Raw genomic sequence first — 16,912 nt, forward strand, 5'->3', positions numbered from 1 at the left:
TGCAGGTCACCTGCATTCTTTATAATATATAATAATAATAATAATAATAATAATAATAATAATAATAATAATAATAATAATAATGTAGCATTTATATAGCGCTACAAACCCTTAGGCATCTGAGCGCTTCTTATTATTACCCAAAGTGTGTGGTGCTCATATATCGACCTCATAAGGATGAAACGCTGAGTTTGGCCCTGGCGGGATTCGATCCTGCGCCGCGGGCTCTGCATGGATGTCAAAGCGAGTGTTGTACTTGCTGTGCTATCTCATCGGCTACATCCACACTCCATGTCATGCAACAGCATTCTCCAGTTGGTTGACAGAAAACCCATCGTCCAATATAGTTCTTATGATCCTTTGGGTAACAAAACATCCTCCCTGGGTGTGCCAGCAAACTCTTCTTTATGTTCTCCCGAGTGGTGTCTTCAGTCTGTGGTATATGATCCCCATTCACATTGATCATTATCTTCATCCCAACAGCTTTCTTAGCCGTTTTCTGGCATTGTCCTAAAATTATTCTTATGAGACAGAATCCTAGCAATACCAACACTAGTATTGCTCCAAGTAGCTTGAAGGCATTTGCCAGCCAGATTGCAATCCATGGAAACAGAGACAAAAACCAGTAATCTCCTGCTGCCTCATCAACTTCATCCTCCATCTTCGTATGCAGGGTTGTCAGCATAGTTATTGGTTCTGTCAGGGATCAATTTTCTCCATCATGGGAAGGTATGCATGTACAGCAAGAAGGCCTGACCTTGGCACACATGCCTCCTTCCATTTCTGTAATTAGGTCCTGGTCATATCTATTCTGGAGGGTCATCAGCCTGATGGCCTTGAATTCTTCTCTGATTGCACTAAATCCTTTTATTGTTTTATTGATCATTTTACAGCAACTCCCATCTGGTGATCTGTAGCCACTTGGCATTCACTGCAGTCTGAACTTCTGGCATAAATTTAAATGTCATTACCATTGCTGTCTTGCTGAATAATGTATGCTCATCTGGAATATTGTTGCTGGCCTCTATTGATTTTGATGAGAAATAGTTCTCCCTCTTCAGCCGATAAATGTTAAGTGACCTCTTATTTCTCTGGTGATCAATCATTTTTGGAAATTCATCAATATGGAGGTCACTCTGAGAAATTACTAATGCAGGAACATGTATTACTAAAATGCGGCATAGACATACCCAAAATCTGGGCAACTGCATGTCATCCCTGGATCCACAGGCCCAATATCGATCCATCAATATGGTAGTTTCTTCATTCATTCCTGGAACCTCGAGCATCTGCTCACATCCTTTGTTTTCTCCAACCAGAACCAGGCCTCCATTCCTGAAGCATGGTGTTGCATTCTTTAGTGGTGTTATAGATACTGGTCCTGCTTCATTGTCAACCCATGTTAGTAGGTTAGAGTACTTGTCCCATGATTCTAGGCACATGTCATTCACTCTTTGCACTACGATTACTGGTTCTTTCTTCAAGAAGTGTGCAGGACAAGATAACATTCCTTCTCCCATCCCGTACTGGTGGCAACTTGTCCATACACCAATAGCTGAGGTCTCTCCGAGCATCCTGGTACTCCTGATTTTTCCACTATGTCTGAACAGTCCCTCCTCTTCATTTTGGTAACCTTTAGTCGTTCTCCAATCTTGGATGGATACATATGTTTTTTGCTTTTTCAACCCATTCCGTTTTCCATCCTCTTTGTTTTCAAATAAGTATCTTCATATGGAAAATTCATCCTTGATCGCCAGCGTAGGGTTGCTCATTTTCCTTTGAATTGCCCTCTGGTTGTACATGCTGCTAGATGACTGAGATATGTTGCATCATGTGCAGGCATTTCTTTTGCAATAAATGTCCTTGATGTGTTTGTGGGATAGGGGATGAGAGAACACACGTTGCAGCTTTCATCTGATGTTCTCTCTCCCACCTCCTTCATGTGCTGATACCATAGGTTATTCTTTAAGTGAGCTGAATTGTCAAGATATCTATTTATATCTTCATGATCCTCCCCAGCATCTCTTTTAAGCCAAACAATGTGTTTAGTAAAATCATGAAAAATGCTGCTTGTGCTTTTATTGGGGATTATAGAAAATGTTTTATTATCACACACTGTATCTGTATATTTAATGATTTTGTGTCTAAATGCCATGATAATAAGGAAGAAAGGATAAATCATAAGACAAAATGAAATCACAATTACCATTCCAGAAAAACTCATCGATTTTCTTGCTGGCAATGACCATCTTATATTTTGAAACCTCCTCGTCTTCTTTTGATTCAATATTTACTTCTGTTATTCTTTAGGAATCAAGAACTGCAAAATGATTGCCACAATAATTCTGAAAATAATGGGATTGTGTTTAGGATTGCCGAAAAATGTTACGTCCATGTGTCATCTTATCAGATCTGGGTAACACTGTAATATGTAAGAAAAAACAGCACACAAGAATGTGTGTAATGTTACTACGCTGTGTAACGTAGCAGATGCAGTGAGCTCCTTTTCTTTTGGCTTGATCCTCAGTTCAAAGTGTTGTTGGGAAGGAGACGATCCTTGCCCCCCACCTTATGTCACTCCAAGGACATAACATATGAAGTAACCACCCCCCACGACGTTCTGTTGCATCACATCCTATAGAGAATAACATATATACTGTAGTCCACAGCCCCGCCATAAGAAGCCATTTTGAACGAGGCCCAAAAGCATCTTTTTTTACTGGACCTGAAAATCTGTTTCTCAGTAGAAATGTAGTTCTCCCATACCCAGCGTCTTGCACCACCAGCCCACACCATCACCTCCCCCTTGCCAGCTCGTGCAAGCCCTGTTCTCAGGGAAGCCCAGCCATGCCTTGTTGTAATCCCGTAGTAGCATTTCCAAAAGAATTTGCTCTGCGGTGAGCGTGAGACAGTGACAAGTCATAAATGCTAGTGCCCATTCATCTCCACTAAAATGCCGATGCCCTCTCAACCCCCACCCTGCAAGGCCAGAGCCCACCAGCCCCAACCCCCCAGTTCCTTTCATGCTGATGCCCATCTGACCTGCCCACACCGCGATCACTCCAGGAACCCCGCCACAGCGCTATTCTTGTGTAGCAGTACATTTTCCCAAAAGCAACACACTCCCACCTATATCACTAGAACCCCAGGAGGACAGATGGTAGATCGAAACTTCAGGGGTGGGCACCTGGGTGCAAGAGCTGCGGTATCAAAGAGAATCCAGAGTACAGGGGCTGGAATGCCAATATATTAGCTAATTTCATCTAAATACCCCCATTCAGGCAAGATTGTATGTGTGCCATTATTTCTGCATTATCAGTTCCTGTTGTTCAGTTTAGTTAGTTAGATAATTTGCTTCTTTGCCCTGACCTTCACACCGCAGAGATGAGCCCAGCTAACCCATGTGTGCCAAGAACCACTGCAAGATGGCGACCAATCAGCATCTTGTATCGGGTGTGGCAGGGTGTGGCAGGCAGGCGGAACCTGGTGGGCGTGGCTTCAGAAGCTCAGCTATATAAGCTGCTCCATCCTTAAGGCCGGTGCTTCGAGTTACTGTGCACTCGCGTGCAACGTCACACTCACCGCCGCTTGGACCAGTTTACTTACCTTTGAGACCAGGCGTTCTCCTGCATACGCACCTCCAGGAAACTGGTGCTTCATCGCTTCATCTGCAGACTCATCTCCTAACTTCCAGTGTTCTTGATCCCGATGCCGCAGCACCGCGCTCCGCATCCACGAACTCGGACCCTGTGAAGAAGAAGAAAGACAAGGTTAGAACATCCTTCCTAGGGCCGTGCCGCATTTGAACCTCGCACGCCCCCTAGTTAACAACTTACCATCTACTGTACTGCTGCAGCTTCGTTCCTCGTTCCCTCCGGCTGCCGCCTCGAGCTCCGCAGCTTCTGCCAGGCCAGCAACATCACCTGCAAGGGAAGAAAGCAAAAGAGCAAACACCAAAAGTGGAACGGACAGCAATACAAGACAACAAACTTTACAATACAACAAAAACAGACGAGGAAAGACAAAGGCAAACAGAAACACTTATCTGAATTATATTGACTTAGTCGCAGCAGGACTGGACTACCACATGCAAGGGACCCATGAAGGAACTCGATCCAAATCATACAAGCGCCCCTGCCAGAAGCAGCAGGACGGAGTCTAATCAACAGGTGAGCTTTCCAGGGACAGGGCATCCCACGGCTACCACGGTTTGGGAGAAGGGGTCTGGAAGGGGATCAGGTGCACAAGCTGGCATACTCACGCCCCCTATTCTCCACTCAGGAGCAGTCTCGAGCAGCATCACCTATTACCACCAGTCACCACATAAGCGCAAAGGCCGAAGTCAGACTCGTGCGACCTCACCCCCGGGAGGGCTGCAACCGTGCCCCAATGCGGTGAGCGTAAAAGCAGGATGCTGATTTGATAACAGTTGAATGTCCAGGATTACGGGTGAATGATCTGGCATGGCAGCAGAGGGGAACAGTTGTTGGGCACAGCTAAATTCAAAATGCACATAAAGCACTACGCATCACAAAATGGAGGAGGGTGCAGTTGTTGGGCCGACCTAAATTCTAAATGCACATAAGCACTACAGCTGCACACAATGGAGCAGGATGCAGTTGTTGCAAACACATAAATTCAAATTGCAAATAAAGCACTAAGCAGCACTAAATGGAGGAGGATTCAGTTGTTGGGCACACCTAAATTCTTAACGCACAGAAAGCACTACACCGGCACAAAATGGAGAAGGAGGCAGTTGTTGCGCACACCTACATTTGAAATGCCCCTAAAGCACTATTGCAGCACAAAATGGAGGAGGCTGCAGTTGTTGGGCACACCTCAAGTTGAAAGCAGCAGTTTACTTAATACAGCATTAAGAAGAGAGTCAATGTTGTGCTGTTTGGAGGAGTGCAGGCGACCAAAGAATGAGGAATTAAGTAGTGATCTGAACCAGGCTGATTTCATAGGACATATAGTACAAGGCAATGCAACCATGATTTCTTTAAAGTGATCTTAAAGTGATCATTTCTTTAAAGTGATCTTAATCTTGGCTATCTTGGCCCGTAGGGGCATTGTGGACTACCAATCCCACAATTCTGAGCGGCTGATCCCAGAGGTCAAAGCGCATGTCGGCTCAGTTTCCACACAACTCTAGTAGATGAAAGGAGCCTAAGCAGTCACTGTTCGACTTTCCATGCAGCAGGGTCCCAGGCTTTTCTCTGCGGCCAAAATAAGGTAATGAAACATCTTTATTGACAAAAAGAGGCATTGAGGTGCACTATGTCTTGACAGTACAATGTCTACAAGATCAGACACTTAACACGCCGTTCTGTGTTTGTGTTTACACAGGCAGCCCCTCGGCCCAGACCAGGCTATTTCGGTCCACGGCCATAAATTGTGCGAAACTCCTCCACTGGCATTTCTTTTCCAGCGAGTTACAATCGTGATGAATCACACGGTTGACACAAGTAAGCGACTTTTGCACTCTAAATATTAATGTGCCTTATACTACTAAACAGTGTTAGGTTGCTGTACCATGGAGTTACAGCAGCTAATGCATGTTATACATGCTTTGTTTTCTCCTCTGCAGGCGTTTTCAAATACGCGGCTGCTCGCATGAATTAATTCGCCCTGTTATTTAACTGGGCCACAAGAGGAAATTAAGAAAGACAAAAACATTTTTTTCTTCCTTTAAAACAACAGTGAGTACCAACCCATTATTTGTGAATTACCTTATTGGGCCCCTATTGTTTAGTTTTTAAAAAATACATATGTCCTTCCTCATTATAGGGCCTCTATCACGTGAAGCGCCACTGCTGGGAGCATTCACGACGGGATTTACTCCACCCCACCAGTTCGCCAGCCCCTGAAAGATTCAGAGGAGATGAGCAGGTGACATACAGTAAACTAAGAGAGCTGTAGCTGGATATCAAGTAAATAGATTTTTGAGTAAACACAGAGATGACAACTTTATTCACTTTTTTCTTTTTAGATCAAAGGCTCTCTTGCCATATACACCCCCCACTTTTGGTTTTCCACCAAGAGGCAACCCGGAATTGGCGATTTCTCTCCTGTCCTGAAGAAGGTTGAATATTAAGTCACGACACGAGGGGACTGTCTCATCCTCGTTAAGAGAACTCAACCGAAACATGTTGACAATGCTTTTCTAAACCCCGTGAATACCAACAGAGGGGCACATTGTAAAACAATTGAGTGTTTAATTTACAACTGTCTGACCTATTATTGTGATCTAAACAGAACATCACTCTTTTCTATTTCTTTGTAAACATGATGATTGTATGAATGAGCTGTGAATGAACTGTTTTGGAAGGGATGTATTGCGGTTGGTCTGTGGAGCCGACTAATGAATATAAACATTGTATATATTTTTATATGACACATGCATTTGTACAATAAACAGAAAACTATTATGATATGAATAATAGTCACCTGTCATCTCTGGTCTAGTTGGCCCAATTTCTTTATCATATTATAGAATTGCCTGGAGGGCCATAGACAATAATCAGGCTTCCCTTTCTTATCTCTCCCTAATAGTGAAATCAGTCAAGAATCTGAGAGTTTGGATCTGGGTCGATTAGACCAGCACCATTCGCACTGTTACCACAATGTGCTCTAGCACCTTGAAGCATCTCATGTGCAAGATGGAATTACCAATAAAGATCTCTGACCCAAATAACCAGACAGACTCAAGGAATATGGCAAAGTACTACTTTATTATCACATAAAATAAAGTAGAGGAATCTGAGGAACGGGCTGTAATCCACACACTCACACACAAACTTGTTTATACAGAGGTTTTATACCTCAATGTACACCATGTATGATATCATCCTACGTGGCAAACTGTAAAACCTATTAAAGAAAGGGATTGCTTAAGGGAACATGTATCACTATTGTGTGCACAAGTGTTAATGGCACCATTGGCTGCCCCTTATCTGTTAGGCATGCCTCAAACCACCTCTAAATACTAAATACATATAATAGTGATTATAACAGAGCAGAAAAATGGCAGTGTGTTGGCCTATTCAACATCGTATAGCATGTTGCTACATAGACCCTCTGAATGGTTTGCATGCCTTCCCAACCTTGGACTTTTTCGGCTTGTTAGCAGCACGTAAGCAGAATGGACCCCGGGTGCTTAGAGTAACATCAGACTAGTCCCCACTTTCCCAATTAATCCATCGTCTCTCATCAGTCTGGCACCAAGCCAAGGCTTCTCGTTTGTAGTGGACCTTGCCGCCTGTTTTCTGTTCTGGGACATTTAAGGGAGAGTAGGCACACCATTATCTTCATCCAAAGTGTAATGAGTAGACCTTATTTTTGACTTCTAAATCACTTGTGAGAAGACTGCAAACATGTCCATTTCAACCTTTTATTTACTGCTTTTTGATTCAAATATACCGGGTTTCATTACTCCTCTTGGCCTCTAGAGACGTGCTCATTCCACCTTGTATAGGCTTTGCACATTTTTAATTGTCCAATACTTGGCTCTTGCAGATGTTTTCTTCTTTCCTTAATCTAAGAGAAATATGTCTTACGTACATGACTTATTCGTTTGACTACCCTTGTGCTTTGCAATTATTCCTTGAAATAACATCCTTAATCCCATGCCAATAGACTCCTCTTTATTTCTCAAACAAAGCTGTTTTTCCAACGTCTCCTGACTCTGCATACCTGGACTGTCTCTTGGGTAGCTTGATTGGTTTTAATACAAGTCCAATGTCCACCTTTCCATCTTGGCCATCGTAGCTGCGTCATTCTTTCCTCTGCAGCAAGCTTCTATGTCTCATCTACCTTGCATTTCTGGATATATACACTTATTAGTCCGCAGGTTACTTTATCTTCTTTGCATATATGATTTCTTCATCTTTAATGACATGTTTCTTGTGTTACTTCAGTTACATCTTTGTTCTTAACTATTTTTATATCGTTTCAGTGCGTCTTTGTGTCTTTTCTTCATGATGTCACTCTTCCCTCGTCAGATTTCACTTATCGTTCTTCGATAACCCATGGTGTGTGCAGACATCCGTCCACCCTTTCAGTGTGAGGTTATATTCGGTATGGATGTCTGAGTGCATATCGTCTCTCATAACCCTTGATGTTGTCAGACACTGCCACTTGTCTCACCTGTTTGCCCTGTGTTGTCTTCTTTCTTGGAGGTCTTTCTTTGTTCCTGGATGTTCGGGACTTATACAGGTATGGTCGGGTATCCTCTGCCTCCACTGTGTAGATTGGACAGCAGCCTCGGAGAGAAGGTAAACGTTCAGTATTCCAGGAAGGTATGGTGAGTAACGGTCAATGCCTGGGATGGATCTAGGAACCAGGGAGGAGTAGCGATGCTCGCGGAGTGCAGCAAGCAGTGTGCGAGCACGGAAGGACTGGACCGAAGGCCCAGGGAAGGAGAGGAATGAGTGGGCCCTCAGGCAGGAGTGCCAGGAGCAAGAAGTACAGAATTTGGGACTGATACCTATCAGAGGAGTAGCACGGAAGAAGAAGGGAAGTTAGGAACGCACTTGCCGGGTACTCAGATTATTAGCGTTGAGACACGCAGAGCTGCGGGGGCGTGCCTGTTTTCTAGGAAGCAACAAGTCTTGCTTAAACACTAGACAGCAGGGTTTCTCTCAGACCTTCCAGGATTTTGCAGCATGAAATGGCAAATTTTGTGGCACAAACCTTTATTTATTGCGGCATTTTTGCAGGACATTTTGTATTAACTGGAGATTGCCACATTGCAGGAAATAGGCAGAGTGCAAGGCTACAAGAGAGCCACGGTATCATTATTATGTATCTTTTGTATTAATTTAATAGGAAGAGTCCCAGATGTCTCTGGCTTGGCAGAACAGTGTTTGATTTGGCTACATTTCTGGTTTAATGTTCATGCCTATTTAATAGTATTAACTAAATTGATCATTATCAATTGTAATGCTGAAAATATTCCCCTTCTATGTTCTCCAATCCCCCAATTGCCCACACACCTCTCTCACCAACACACATCTCACCAACTCTCCATCACAGCTTGCATTCCTTAACCTCTCTGTCATACAAATACTCACGTGCTATGTCACACTGTTAAGTCACAATTTCCACTGCCCAGCCCCTGACACACTCCAAATCATACTCCCAACTCACACCTTACACTCTACAATTCCTCCCGCAATATACAGTCCTTCATTCTTTTGTGCTGCTTCTACATCTTGCATCCTTTCTCCCATTCTATCGCACTATTCCCACATCCTGTTTCCCAATCTGCAGCTCACTGCCGCTTTATGGGCAACCGCTTCCTCTCTGCTTTCTGGCTCACTGACCACATGCTCCCTCTACTTCCTGTAGCTCTGCTCGCTCTCAGATTTCTGGCCCACCGCATCACTGCTTCCTCTGCTCTCTTGTGCAGCGCTTCCTCCTCTGACCCACTGCTCTCTCTCTGCTTTCTTGCCTATCACTTCACATCTCGCGCATCACTCTCCCTCTCTTTCATAGTGTAACCATTTTTTTATTTTTTTAATGTAGATTTTGACCCAGTTCCTCAAATAATGGGGCATTTAAAAAAAGAACAGAGGATATGCTATTTTAGAAAACCCATTTTTGGAAATGAGCAGGTCACCTTATTCTCAAAGGTGACCGGCGCATTTCCACAGGCTTGAGTTGTAGCGCAAATTGTACCCTGGCCAGCTGCCTTGAATGGTGTTCTGGGTTGTTGGACCAAAGTGTAATTATTTGCGGAGGAATTGACCGTAGTCAATTTTGCTGCAAATTGATTTGCACATCAGCCAAACAACCCAAAATGTACCTTTCACCACCACCCCACTCCCTCCCCTATTTAACTGGTTGGTCGCTGCCGCTTCCCCTGCAACCCTGCGGTGCCAGATCTATCCCCCTAACGTGGGTCAGATCCGACTCCGCAGGGTCCCTTTTTCGTTATTTTCTTTTTTTTCTGTCCCCGCCTCCAATTTTGAGGAAAAAGGGGAAAACACTTCTGCAACCACCATAGACCACAAATACTGAACATGGGGAGCGGGTGACACCCCCGCAACACATGTTGAGTATTTATAAAAATCGATCGAATAGTACTGGACAAAAGAGGTCAAATTATAACATTCAATAGGTTTTTGACATCAAAATGGGCAGTACTTTGAATAGAATCACTCTCCCAACAGTGTTCTGCAAGCTCCCAGCACCTTTCACAGGGACAGGCCCTCCAGGTGCCTGCCGCTGTAAAATGCGACCTAAAAAATGAATTTTTATCCTGTTTGAGGAACAGAAATGCAAGCGACACAGCAGCGGTTCATACCTTAAAAGAAATGCATGACAGGGTCAGGAAAGACCCTGTCATGAAGTGGCAGCCCCACATCCCATGCGCGCAGGGTTGCCTACAATTTCTGCACATTTAAAAGTGCATCTTGCTTGGAAATGAGGGATGCGCTTTTAAATTGAAAGAAACGCCACTTTATTTGATCAAGGAGGTGAAAAAGGCCATCTGAATGGGCACGCATATAAAATGTGCCCATTCATGTGTCCCTTGTGGATTGGGCTGCACTTTTTTGGGGCGCAAGTGATGAGATGTGTTACAGCATTTCATTTCTTGTGTAAAAAAAAAGTTGGGAACCTGGCACCCCGAGTATTATTGTTTTTAAAACAGTAATTTTTGCAGATTATTCTAAAAAAAATGTTAAAAAAACATTTTTTTTTAAAGATGCTGCTTTTGCACAAAACTGCCGTTTTTGAGGCATTTTGCGCAAAACAGCCATTTTCGTGCATTTTGCGGGATCGCAAAATCGCTATAAGCCTAAGGGTCTGTTCTCTGTTGGTAGGATAGCAGGTACGACGTGGCGGTGCATGAGGGACCATGAACTCCAAAAGGGGCGGAAACGGCGAATCATGACAGCATGCCCCCTCTTAAACCTCAATCCACCAGGTTTACCTGGATGGGTTAGATGGAATCTCCGTACCAAATGGGAGGCATTCATGTTGGACACTGTTTCCCATGTTCGTTCGCTGGGGGGATAACCTTTCCATTCTACCAAGTACTGTAGTTGACCTCTTCTATATCTGTAATCACATATCCTGGAGACCTCAAATTGAATCTGAGCATTGACGACCACACGGGTAGGTCGATGAACTGATCTGGTGGATTGGGACTAGGGTTTAAGCAAGGAAGTGTGAAAAACAGGATGTATCTTCTTCTAGGTTTCAGGTAACTGAAGTCGATATGCCACTGGGTTAATGATTACCTTGATGGAAAAAGGCCCGTAGAATCGAGCGGCCAATTTGTTGGGATGCAGGTGTCGAGGCAAGAGTTTAGAGGAAAGCCAGACCTCGTCGCCAATGGCATACACAGGACCGGGTCTTCTCCTGGTATCAGCATGTCTTTTAACATCCATTCTGGCTTTTTCAAATTGATTCTTAACATCCTTATGTACAGTGACCAGATGTTCAATCGAAGAATCAACAAAGGAACCGGGGTGGAATGAGGTAGGAGTGTTGGCAGGACAGATCGATGGAATCCTTAATTGCAGAAGAAAGGGCTTGTCTTGATAGCAGAGTGCTCGGAGTTGTTGTATGCAAACTCAGCAACTGGAATTAAGACTGACCAATCATCCTGGACCTTGGCTGCAAAGCATCGTAAATATTGTTCTAGGGTCTGATTTACTCGTTCGGTTATCCCATTGGATTGAGGATGGTAGCCTGAAGATAATGCATGTTGAATACCTAACATCTGACACAGGTACTTCCAAAATTGGGATATGTTCTGAGGCCCACGGTCTGAAATGATCTTGGAAGCGAGACCATACAGTCTAAAGATGTGGTTCAAAAATATCCCTGCCATTTCTTGTGCTGAAGGTAGCTTGTACAAGGGAGTGAAGTGGGCCATATGGGAGAATAGATCGATGGTGACCATAATGGTAGTGAAACCTTTGGAGGGAGGTAATTCCACGATAAAATCGGTGGCAATTATTTCCCAAGGACGGTCTGGCAATGTGGGTTGATGGAGAAGACCAGCAGGTTTTCTATTGTCGCACTTGTTCTGACTGCAGACAGTGCAGGCTTGGATATATGCTTTCACCCCATCGATCATTCTACGCCACCAGAAATGTCTCTGGATGAGATGGAGGGTGGCTGTAATGCCCCGTTGCCTGGAATGGAAGGTATCATGACAGAGGTTTATAATCTTGGTTCTCAGGCTCTGAGTAGGTATCACCAATCTCTTGTCCTTAAAAAGGTAACCATCTTTAGCAACTAGGGACCATTGGTTAGTCTTGGTATAATCCTTCCAGAGATCAGAAAGGGGTGTCTCAGCACAGACATTATCCAACAAGGAGTTGGCCTGGGCCACGAAAACAGTGTCGGGAAGCATCTTAGGAAAGGCACATGCTTCAACTGGTTTGTAATCAGGGCGTCTGGATAAGGCATCAGCGATTATGTTGGTAGTTCCGGGTATGTGATGAATGCGAAACTGATACTGGGCAAAAAAGAAAGCCCATCGAGCCTGACGACTGTTCCTACACTCCAGGGATTGCAGGACCTGTAAGTTCCTGTGATCAGTTCGCACTTGAACCGGGAATTTGGCACCCAGATGCAGATGACGCCACTCAGTAAAGGCCTGCCGGATGGCGAGCAATTCCTTCCCCCAGGACTGAATAATTGGTCTCACTGGGATTCAAAGTTTGAGATAGGTAAGCAATGGGATTTTCCTCTTTGTCCTAGGATTCTTGTTTTAACACTGCCCCAATAGCGTAATCGGAAGCATCGGTTTCCACCAGGAAGGGTTTATTAATGTCAAGTTGAGCCAGGATGGGACCTTGAGTAAACCTTTGCTTTAGTTCCTGAAAGGCAGTCTCTTGAGCAACAGACCAGTTGAAAGGAATGTCTTTCTTTAACAATGCAACTATAGATTGTACAATGGCAGAAAATGTCAGAATGAATTTCCTATAAAAGTTTGCCCAGGAAAGATTGAACCTTTTGTGCTTTTGTAGAAGCCGGCCATGGAAGGATTGAGTCGACCTTGGCGGGATCCATTTCTATTCCTTTGGAACTCAAAACAAATCCCAGGTAATGGACTTTTGGGGCATGAAAGATACATTTTTCTGGTTTGGCCAGCAGCTTATTCTCTCGTAGGCATTGTAGAACCAAGGTCACGTGTTCTTGATGTACTTTGGGGTCATTGGAATATACCAATATGTCATCCAGGTAAACAATGACAAGGAGGAACAGCATATCTGAAAAGACTCTGTCCATAAAGCGCTGAAAAACCGCGGGAGCGCTGGCAAGGCCAAACGGCATAACCAGGTATTCAAAGTGACCAAAGGGCATCCTGAAGGTGGTCTTCCACTCATCACCTTCCTTTATGCGGATGAGATGGTAAGAGCCCCGTAAGTGAAGTTTGGTAAAGAGTACAGCGCCACGTACTGCTTCCAATATATCTGAAATGAGTGGTAAAGGATAGCGGTCCTTGAGAGAGCATTGGTTTAGGCCCCGATAGTCCAGGCATGGTCGGAGTTCCTGCGTGTCCTTTTTGGGCACAAAGAACAAAGAGGCCCCAGCAGGAGACTTAGAAGGACGGATGGTTCCATTGGTGAGATTGGTGTCCAGGTATTCACGTAGTGCTCTTTTCTCTGGCTCAGAAAGAATAAACATCCTTCCAAATAGTATAACTGCAGAGACTTCAGTATCGATGGCACAATCTTCTAGTCGATGGGGTGGAAGTGATTTAACAACGGCTGTCGAAAAAACATCTGAGTATTGTTGGTAAATCTCCGGAACTTGGGTAATGTTAGAAACACATATAGAAGGTTGCTCAGGGATCCGGGATTCCGCGGATCTCGTCTGTAACACATTCTGGGATAAACAATGAGACAGATTCGGAACCTAGAAATAAGGATCCGACTGCCCAATTAATGCATGGGTTGTGTTTTTGAAGCCAAGGCATGCCCAGAGCCATTGGGTAATGAACTGCCTTTATGATATCAAAACGAAGCATCTCCTGATGGTTATTTATTAAGAGTAAAGGTTCTGTGGTTTGCTGGGTTATGGGTCCAGAAGACAGTGGTTTCCCATCTATCCCTTCGACTGCCTGGCTTGTTTCTTTTGATTCTCAAAAAATGTTGTGCTTTAAGGCCCATTCGTGGTCCAAGAATATTCCCATAGCACCACAATCAACTAGGGCCAGGATGGAATGTGTCTCCTTATTGGCGGAAGACAAGAATGCTTGTAGTAACACCAAGGTGTTTTGATGAAGACAGTTCAAGGAAGGAGAAGAAGCGGAGCAAGTACCTTTCTTCTAAAGCTGATCTCCGTTCAAGATCGGGAGCTGGCGTTTCCCGAACACCGAGGCGGGACTATTGGACAGTTTCTTACGAGATGTTTATCAGAAGCACAATACATACAGAGTCCAGTGTTGATCCTGCAAATCCTTTCTTGTGGAGAGATTGGACCCCGCAACGAGCCAAGTAGCATAGGTTCAGGATCAGGGGAGTGAGGAGTGGTTGTTTCTTTAGGGCTAGGATAATCCACGGGAACCTTTGTTGGGGCTGTTTATGTCTTTCTTTTCTCTGCCTTTCTCTCTTGAATACAGAAGTCAATTTGTAAGGACAAATCTATGAAAGCCTGGAAGGAACCTGGACGGGCTACTCTAGCCAATTCATCCTTGATTTCTTCATTTAATCCTCGACGAACATGCCTCCTGGGACCAATCTGCCTCCCTGCCTCCTTATCCAAGTGCTTGAAGCGTGTTACATAAGACAACATGTCTTGGTTTCCTTGTTGGAACTCCAGCAGCTTCTCCTGAGCACTGTACACTTGTTCAGGGTGGTAAACATGGTCTTAAAGGCATCCACAAATCCGTCATAGTTGTCCAGGGGTGGGTTACCCGCATTCACCAAGGGAGTTACTGAGGCTAAAGCATTTCCAGAGAGGTGTGAGATTATAAATCCCACTTTGGCCCTGGGTGTGGAAAATAGTAGAGTTTAAATGTAAAATGCACCAGACAAGAATCGAGGAAGGAACGCAGTGCCTTAGAGGAACCATCGTATTTGTCCACTATGCCCCCTACCAAGGCCCTTTCCTGGAATGCCGAGTCTCTGGATAGCACGAGTTGTTTTAGTGCTGCATTTTCGGCTTTGAGGTTCTGAACCTCTGTTGTCAATTCTTGCATTTCTCTCACCAGGTCCTGGACAGCAGCCTCCATATTGAATTCTTTATCAAGTCTTTGGCGTCTCAAACTGTCAGACTATGCCCCTTGTCTCACCTGTTTGTCCTGTGTTGTCTTCTTTCTTGGAGGTCTTTCTTTGTTCCTGGATGTTCGGGACTTATACAGGTATGGTCGGGTATCCTCTGCCTCCAGTGTGAAGACCGGACACCACCCTCGGAGAGAAGGTAAACGTTCAGTATTCCAGGAAGGTAAGGTGAGTAACGGTCAATGCCTGGGATGGATCTACGAACCAGGGAGGAGTAGCGATGCTCGCAGAGTGCAGCAAGCAGTGTGTGAGCATGGAAGGACTGGACCAAAGGCCCAGAGAAGGAGAGGAATGAGCGGACCCTCAGGCGGGAGCACCAGCAGCAAGATAAGTACACCAGGAAGGAATTTGGGAGCGATAACTATCAAGGAGTAGCACGGAAGAAGGATGGAAGTTAGGAACGCACTTGCTGGGTACTCGGAAGATTAGCATTGAGACACGCAGAGCCGTGGGCCGATCCTGTTTTCTAAGAAACAACAAGTCTTGCGTAAACACTAGACAGCAGCGTTTCTCTGGTGTCGCCCATGTTGGTAGGATAGCAGGTACGACATTGCAGTGCATGATGGACCATGACGTCCAAAAGGGGCGGAAACAGCGAATCATGACAGATGTGGCATTGGAATAATACCTGGTGCCCCACATATGGCTCTTCTCCTGCTGTTCCAATATGACGGCGGTGAGGGGGCGGGAGCAAGGGATGACGTGTCCACCTGCTCCTCTACAGATCCACAACAGACATGAAGAAGGGTGGGACTTAGTACTACATGTTTTACCCCTTTACATATTCTGTTGCAAGGCACTTTGGTTATGACCTCATGCATACAGGAGATTGTTGGTGGGGACCCAGGATTGGTTCATTGAGGTAGGCTTAGCTTACATCAATTCCTGTGGTGTATTTGGCTTTAAAAGAGGGCTGAGCCCCTTGCTGGGACAGATCATCTGAAGACTTTGCAAGGAGCAGCAAGGAGAACTCAGCTTTGGACCTTGGCTGAAGGTACAGTCTGAAAACATTTTCCAGTGAAGGAAGGCCAGGACCTCCAAGAGGGAAGCAAGATCCCTCCCCTAAACATCTCCCAGGGAACAGAGAGAGATACCATATCCAGAGGACCCTGCAGTAGCTCCAGAACCGCTAACCAGCCAGCACACAACATGCTCTGCTAGGCTCTGCAGCAAGCTTCCTAGGTAGGAAGTGCCAGAAGTTCACTGAACCAAACCAAGGACAAGGCAATTGCCTGCAACGCTCTCCTCAGCTTTGGGCCATCCATCTTAAAGGACAACACAAGCCCAGTGAAGAAGCTAGGAGAAGTTCATCAACAAGCATCTGCCGACGTCCACTTTAAAGGACATTTTCGAGCCAGTCAAGCCCCTCAAACTGCAACCAACTGCACCGCTGACTGTTGTTCTGCCGCAGTCGCTAAAGCTGTCTGAGATGCCTCAATCAGTGCTTCAGAACCACCAATCAGCACTGAGACAACGATGCCTGACCCTGAGCCGCCGTGTAGGCCAGCCTGCAGCCGTTTGTCCAGATTCGATCGCCAAAGTGCCTGCCGACTGATAACCTCAGCTGTCTCCCATCTTGAACTCTGTCGCAGAAGCTGCAAAGCACTGCGAAACTGACTTGATGCTGTCGAGCATCAAGAACTCCTACAGCACAAGGTGCA

General features: G+C 45.0%; 1 long non-coding RNA gene across 1 annotated transcript in view; it reads right to left on the reverse strand.

Annotated features, from left to right (window-relative positions):
* LOC138487792 (uncharacterized) overlaps positions 1 to 16,912 on the reverse strand; it is a 141,905-nt gene that overhangs the window by 99,468 nt on the left and 25,525 nt on the right. The gene's annotated exons all lie outside the window — the stretch shown is intronic.

This window comes from Ambystoma mexicanum, chromosome 9, assembly GCF_040938575.1.
Source record: "Ambystoma mexicanum isolate Mex_15411 chromosome 9, UKY_AmexF1_1, whole genome shotgun sequence".
Lineage (NCBI taxonomy): Eukaryota > Metazoa > Chordata > Amphibia > Caudata > Ambystomatidae > Ambystoma > Ambystoma mexicanum.